Raw genomic sequence first — 8,612 nt, 5'->3', positions numbered from 1 at the left:
CATTATTTTACAATTTTAGTATATGATTTTTGTAAATAAAAAAAGACTTGTGGTTACAAATCGTGACAGAAAAGATATTTTATCATTAAAAAGTCTCTATTTGTAAGAATTTAACCATATTTATTTCGATCATCTATCATTATCATATTTTTCATATTTGATGATATGGGTTTAGAGCTTAACAACTCAAAATATCATTTCTTTTTACTGTTAAATCGAGATCATTGGATTAATGACTTCTTAAATCGCCATTTGACAGTCAAATATTAAAATTATGAGTTATTAAGCTTCAAATTTGTGTTATCAAACACGAACAACATAATAATGATTGCCGATCGGCGTAAAGATAGTTGATTCCTTATAAATCAAGACTTTTTAAAAGTGAGATATTTTTTTTTTATCACGATTCGTAACTTCATTTCTCTTTTTATCTAAAAGAAAAATACATATATTAAAAATTATAAAATGATGAAACCCTATAATATATTTATGTACTGATAAAATATATTCTCCAAATGAATAACATTAGCTTCGCTTTTAACTAATCTTTGGGTGTTCAAATCCCAATTCTAACACAATTTCTCAATCATCTAATGTAGCTGCAGCAAGCTTAGCTAACTTGTGAGCAGCACTGTTTACTGAACGACGAACATGACCAAGATGAAATACTTGCAAAGTTTGGGAGATGTATCGAATATCTTTTTCAATTCATATGAAACATTTGCACTAACTGCAATTAATCAGATTCTATTTGTGCCCAAACTGTCTAGCCCATAGTCATGCTTCCTTTAAACATAGCCTTTAATAAACAAGTCAATCGAAGACATATTATCAAACACCTTACGTTATCATTAAATCACAACACATCCGAATAAACAAGTCAATCAAAGAGATATTAGCAAACACCTTATATATCCATCTTTAAGATGCTCTAGGATTACCACATTGTTTTTCCTTATCCTATTTTTTTTTCTTTTTTGCAGCAAATACAAATAAATCCAACACAAGTAATAAAACTCCAACAATAATACATCCAACTAGAAACTTTAACATAGATTACATTTCCGTGTCGAACACATTTCGAACATTGATACTCTCTAAAAATTCTACGAACATAGTTTGGAGATTTTAAAAAATATTTTCTATTATTTTTATTTATTTTTAAAATATCTTGGAAATATTTTTAAAAAATCTATTTAATTGTTGAAGAAATTTTTTAATTTATTTTCTATTTATTTTACTTTTGATTTATAGATGATTCTTAATTTTTTTCTATTATTTATTAATTCTTGGTTGCTTTACATATATACATATATACATTATTTTTATCTCGGTTTATAGTAAATTACTATTTTTTAAAAATCTAGTAAATATGGAAAAATTATAAATTTTATATTTTAACTTTTTTATTTTTTTATTTTTTTTTGGTATCTAAATAATTTTTTTATTCAATTATTCTTTTTTGTGTTTTCTGCATGTTTCCAGATTGTACCTTTCTGTCATGAGGTGTCAAGCCACGTGACTTTACGTATAGTTGCACGGCTTTACGACTTTACGTATAGCTGCACGAAATTGGAGCAAAGCCGTGCAATTTTGCATATAGCCACAAGGCTATTTACCCCACAACAGACTAAGTTCTTTTGTTTATGCGTTTTCTTATAATTTTTCTTGTATTTTTACCTTTTTATCTTTGTATTATATTAGTGAATTGTTAAAATTTGGGTCAGATCGCGCATGATAATCGAACCTATTAAGCTTATCCATATTAATATCTTTTATATTAATTATTATTATTATTATTATTATTATTATTAATTATATTTATTTATCAAGAATAGTTATTTTGTGTTAATAATTACTGTCTAGTTACTAACATAAAGGAAATAATATCCACGTTAATCTGCATATATAACTCTAACTCTTCATATCGATTGAAAAATTCCCAGAAATTTATAACAATATAATTTAGTACTTTGAATTCTATAATCATATAAAATTTGAATTCTTTTGAAAATTCTATAATCATTGTTTAGGGCAGTATTTTAGGGTATTATTTTTTTTAATCTTCTATGATTTGTGCCATAAAAATTTAATATTCTCAAAATAGATATGAGATCTTTAAATCGGTATATAGAATATAATTTTTAGAGTTATGTATTGAAAGGTATGATTATGCAAATTTGAGTCCTTGAAATTTATATTATGAAATTTTTTTGTACTCTCTTCATCTCTGTAGTCTTCTCATGCTTTTAGGTATTAAAAATCAAATCTAATTGCACCATTGAACTCATAACGTTTGAAAAGGAGGGGAGGGGGGTAGAAAAAGTTTTAGAGACTAAAAGACACGGCAAGGCGGTGCGTGCATCACACGCGCCACTCACTGCGTGTGGCAGCATTTGACTGATGATTGTTGTACAGTCAGCGACATGGTTCTTCTCCACTCGCACCTAGTGGCACGTGCGGGAGCATGTGGCGCCTTCAGGAGGTGGCTTTTGACACCGCCACCACCACTGGACTCCACATTTCATGCTGGTATTTTTGTTATACTAAAATTAATATTTCCATTTTGTAAAATATCTTTTTATTTTTCTTTTGTATAGAAAACCCAAACTAGGACTCTCTTTGACTAGTATAAAAAAATAATATAAATTTATTTTGATAAGAATAAAATCTAGAAAGATATGAGGTGTATTTAATTAATATATCTAAGGATGTTGAGGTCCAGTGGTAGAATAATTATTCTACCTATGTTTTTTAGTTATTTTGATAAATTAAATGACTAGAAAAATTTTTTAATTAACTTTACTTATAAAATTCATCAAATTTGTATGTATACATGTTGGAAAATCAAAATTATTCTATTATTTCTTTAAACATCGTTAATGACCTTATGGTAATTTTTATTTGTGTGTTGAGTTCTGATTAATGCCTAAAATTGTGTTCATTTTATACTTGTATTTTGCTTTGTGATTTTTTTTCTCTTTCTTTTCGACCTTTTCCATTTGATTTTTCCTTAAATATGTTTAAGGAATCATATATCGATTGAAGAGAATACGAGAGCTCAAAGATTATAAAAATAAAAAAAGAAATAAAAATATTTGTAGTGACAAATGTTTGAAAATCACTCTTATAATGCTAACGACTCAAGCTGCAAGAGAAAGGCTTAGAAGGTTGAAAGAAGTTATCACCACATATAGAATGCATCCGATCATTAACATTTTTGGACATATTAGAGTTGTCAATAACATACTTCAAAATATAACTCACAACGGTCATGTGTTAAATAGTGAATGAAAAGTATCATGCTTTACATGTCACCTTGTCGGACCATTTTAAAGAAAAATTTAAAAGGCTTTTTTAAGAGAATTGGATGAAGATTTTTAGACAAGATGCATATATTGAATGGAGAAACTAATATCTATGAGATTCTAGTTTACCTATTTTTGGATGAATACACTTGGAAGAATTTGAACACGTCTTCTACTTTTATTTTTAGTCTCGGTCTCAGGACTACTAGATTGTCTATTCTTAATTTTCCTTAGCTTAAGAGAATGGTCCAACTATCATGGATATAGAGAAGGTGGAAAAGTCTATTCCTAAAAAAATATTATACAAATGTACTTAAGACCCATTAGCTTATTTCATTATTATTACATTAGTTATGTTTAAAAACTTTCCTTTGCATTGCAATTTGAACATTGAATATATTTTGAAGTTTGATTAGTATTTTAGAAAACTTTTTTGATTCATAATATGGCATTCTAAAGATTGGTAGAATTTCAAATAAATTCTCATCTAGAATAATGAATGGCATAATTTAAAATTAAAGTTAGAAGAAAGTTTTTTTTCATTTGAATATTGATGATGATTGGGAATTTAGTGAACTTTCGATTCTAATTTATCTAAAAAATTTCAATAACTTAATTTTGAAATTGTAATTAAGTGATGTGTATATTGACATAATAAATTGATATTACATTTAAAATGCCCTTTTGTGGTTTTTGTGACTAACATGGCTTCGAAGAACATCATAGTTGAACTTAACAAGGGTGAGATCCTGAATGGATAACTATAACATTTGGCATCTAAAAATGCACGATGTCCTGAGGAGCAAGAAATTTTGGAGGCCATCAATAATATTATGGATAAGTCTAAGACTGATGACAAAAATGTTAACAAAGTGACATGGTTGCTTACACTGCACAAAAGAAAAAGGATTCCATCGCGAGGGGAATCCTGATCAGTTATATGATTAATGATCTCGTGTGTGAGTATCAGTAGTATCCTACTACTCATGCTTTGTGGGCCACTTTGTAAGAGAAGTTTGGAGGAACAACTATCTCCAAACTTAGGCTGGCTTTTAAGTTCGATACTTTTAAGAAGGTCCCTAGCAAATCCATGAAATAGAATTTGAGGGACATATTGAACATGATAATGGAGTTGGAAGTCAGCTGAATATAACTTCACTAATGAGCAACAAGTTCAAGTTGTTATTTGGTCTCTACCTAACAATTGCAAGCACATGAAAGTGACTTACAATGAGAACATCAAGATCTTTACTGACATTGCACGCCAATTGTCTCTTGAGGATGAGTGCCTTGAGGCTGCTAAACCCAATGCTTAAGCCTGTGTAGTTGAAAGCTCCAAGCAAGCTTCTAGGCACGAGCACAAGAAGTTTCATAAAAAAATGAAAAGGTAAGGGCAAGATGCATAAGGCTGGTCTGGGACCAAATAAAGGAAACAAACAGCACAAGTGCAAAAGAGGAAAGCACGGTGGGATAAAAGATAAGATAAAAGTGACCTGCTATAATTGTGCCAAGCTAGATCATTTTGCTCGTGAATACACTGAGATTTGAAGGGTATGACTTATCTTACATCCTCATATGAATATATTATCTTTGAAATTTTTGTTTCCGTATTGTTTTACTAATTGAATCTCAACCAATATGGACTATAGACTTAGGAGCCACAGACCATGTAGCTAGAGATAAAAATGCATTTGTGGAATTTCATCACATTCCAAGAGAAACAAAATGGATATATGTAGGCAATAATAGAGCTGAAGCGAAAGGAATTTGCACATGCAAATTAGATTTGCAAGAGGGTCGAATCCTATACCTATGTGATATCCTTTATGTTCCCGATATTCGGTGAAATCTAGTCTCAGTAGTTGCTCTACTAAAATTAGGGTATGGTTTATTTTATAATGACAATTTTATTAAGATTTCTTATGATACAATTTATTATGGTTGTGGATTTATTATGGATTGTTTTATAGTGTTAAACATTATATATTATCATAGTAACCGTAATTGTTTTTCTTGTTCATCGAATCTAGCAATCATGATATGGATACTTGGCATGCTAGATTAAAACATATTTGCAAGATAGAAAGAATAAACTAGCTTGTCATAGTCTATTAGGATCAAATGCAAAATTTGCATTACCCACTTGTGAATTTTTCTTATAAGAAAAGCCACTAGAAAACCATTTGAAAAAGGCACCCTAGCTAATTATCTTTACAACTTATACACTCAAATATTTGTAGACCAATGAGCATTAAAGCAAGGCATGGAGCCTTATACTTTATTATTTTTATAGATGGCTCACTCAATATAGTCATGTTTATTTGATCTCCCAAAATTCTAAAGCATTAGATTGCTTTAAAAGATATTTAAATGAGGTTGAGAATCAACTAAACAATAAAGTGAAAGCTTTAAGAACCAATCGAGGGAAAAAGCATATATCTTACCAACTCAAGAAATTATGCCATGGAAAGGGTATTATACGACAATTAACAATCCCAAGAACTCCATAATAAAAAATGGTGTTGCCGAACGAAGGAACAGAATCTTGCTAAAAACGTTTAGGTCCATGATGACTCAAGCTAATCTCCTAGTACAATACTGGGGCGATGCTTTATTAACAACAGTCTATATACTTAACCGTATATCTTCAAAATTAGTTTCTTCAGCGCCTTATGAGTTATGGATAAATAATAAATCTAATTTGAATGAGTTACATCCATAAGGATCCGCAATATATTTTATCAACTTTTTCTATAAATTTAGTAAATTAGGACCAAGAGGGAAGAATTGTATCTTTATAAGATACTCTAAAAACTCAAAAGATTATATATTTATTGGCGATGATTCTGATGGAAGGATTATAGAAATTGAGTCTCGAGATATCACTTTTCTTGAGGATAATTTTTCTGAAAAGGAAGATATGGATAAAGACTATCATCTATATAAGATGGAAGAAAAAGGAGAAGCTAACACAATTCAACAAAGAATTTTTCTTAAAGAAAAAGAACCTAGCCCTATTCTTGAAAATGGGAATGCACCATAACTACTTCCCCCATTTCAATTGAGTGGAAAAGTTGATGTTGAGTCCAAGCTAATTTCAATTATTGAAGACAATAATCCTGAATTATGAAGGAGTACACATTTTAAAACTCTTACAAGGCTCTTTCAAATAGAGAATGAGGCATGCATTATCACTCACAATGATGAAGAACCTAGAACAGTTAAAGAATCACTTGAATGACCTGCAAAAGAAAAGTGAAAAGTTGCATTGGAAGAAGAAATGAAATATATGAAAGTCAATCAAGTTTGAAACTTAGTTGACTTACCGCCAAAATGCAAAGCCATTGAAAACAAATGGATTCTTAAAATAAAATGTAAGGTGAATAGTTCCATTGATAGATATAAAGGTCACTTAGTGGCAAAAGGTTATACCTAACAAAAAAGTATAGACTATGACTAAACTTTTTCACCCGTTGTCAGATTTTTCTCTATTCGCTTAATCTTAGCTATTGTTGCATATTTAGATTTAGAATTGCATCAAATGGATGTAAAAACAACTTTTCTCAATAGAGAGCTAAATGAAGAAATCTATATGATACAGCCTATAGATTTTATTGTTGAAGGTCAAAAGTCAAGCTTTGCAAACTCTAAAAATCAATATATCGCCTAAAACAGTAATCCAAACAATGGTACCTCATATTTCATAAGCCATTTTGACTTATGACTTTAAAATAATTGACGATGACCACTGTGTTTATATCAAAACGTTAAGTAATAGATTTGCTATTATATCTCTTTATATTAATGACATTTTAATAGTTGAAAATGACGAGTATGTAATGTATATCAAAAGATGATTATCCATACATTTTGACATGAAAAATATAGGTGAGGATGACTACATATTGGGAGTTAAAATTTAAAAAAAAATTAAAAAAAACTTTTGGCTCTATCATAAGATAATTATATCCAAAAGATTCTAAAATATTTCCATATAAATAGTTGCAAGCATGTGGATACTCCTGTGTCAAAACGTGAGATTTTGAGTTTTAATATATGTCCTAAGATCCACAAGAACAAAAGAAAATGTCTATTGTACGATATGCTAGCTCTGTAGGAAGTATTATAATATGCCATGATGTGCACTCGCCCAGATATATGTTTTGTTATTGGGCTAGTTAGTCGGTATCAATCAAATTCCAATCGAAAGCATTAAAAGTTGTAAAAGGATATTGAGATATCTCAAAGGTACTATGAATTATTGTTTGTCTTATCAAGGGTCAGAATTGCGTCTAATTGGGTATTATAATGCTGATTGGAGAGGAGACCTTGATCAATGCAAATCAACTTCTAATTATGCTTTCTTACTTAGTAAAGGTGTTTTTCTATGGAATAGTAAGAAGCAGACCAACATAACCTTGTCGATTATGAAAGCTAAATTTATTGCATGTTCAGTTGTTGTGCAAGAAGTAATATGGTTAAGAAGATTCTTTGAAAATTTAGATTTTCAAAATGATTGTGATGGAGCCATTACAGTCTATTGTAATAATCAAGCAACAATTGCTTTCACGAAAGATTCCAAATACCATAGCAGAACCAAACACATGGAGTACAACCACGTTACAGATATTGTTGTTAAATGAGAAGTAGTTGTACAATCTATTTCTACGTATCAGATGGTGGTTGATCCCCTTACTAAGCTAATACCAAGAGATGTTTTTCTTGCATATGTTAATTCTCATAGATTGTATAAAATTTAGATATTGATTGTCAAATATTTTGAGCTTATATTGTACTATTTAAATAAATGAAAATCATTATTATGTTCTTGAATATTTATATTCATTTCAGTAGCATAACATCACATATTGCTTTATTGAAAAAACTCAATAAAAAGAATATAACACAGATTTTATATTAACTGCTCATACAAGTAATCGCCTCTAGTGCTAAATTGCAAGAAGAGATGAGACATTATGTTAGGATTATCGCCTCAAAAGAAAAGGAGATGAGATTGTATTTATGAACACATTATATTTGTATTACCCACGTCCAAATGACCTATGAAGTCAAATTTGAGTTTTCAGTTTTAACCTGCGAAAAGAGAAGAGAATTCAAGTTAGGCGCTAAGTAGCAACTAAACTTAGATTTATACAGTATTTTATTAAATATCGTAGAAATAGAAAATACTATAAGACATGATCATACCATGTGTGCTTATTCGACCAAGAAGGTAACGGGAGAATAATCTATTACTTCTCCACTATGTGAGACCTTGAGGATAGCTAGTATCCTCATATGTAT

Source organism: Ricinus communis, chromosome 8 (assembly GCF_019578655.1).
Source record: "Ricinus communis isolate WT05 ecotype wild-type chromosome 8, ASM1957865v1, whole genome shotgun sequence".
NCBI classification, from domain to species: domain Eukaryota; kingdom Viridiplantae; phylum Streptophyta; class Magnoliopsida; order Malpighiales; family Euphorbiaceae; genus Ricinus; species Ricinus communis.
Note: the sequence above shows the minus strand (reverse complement) of the source record.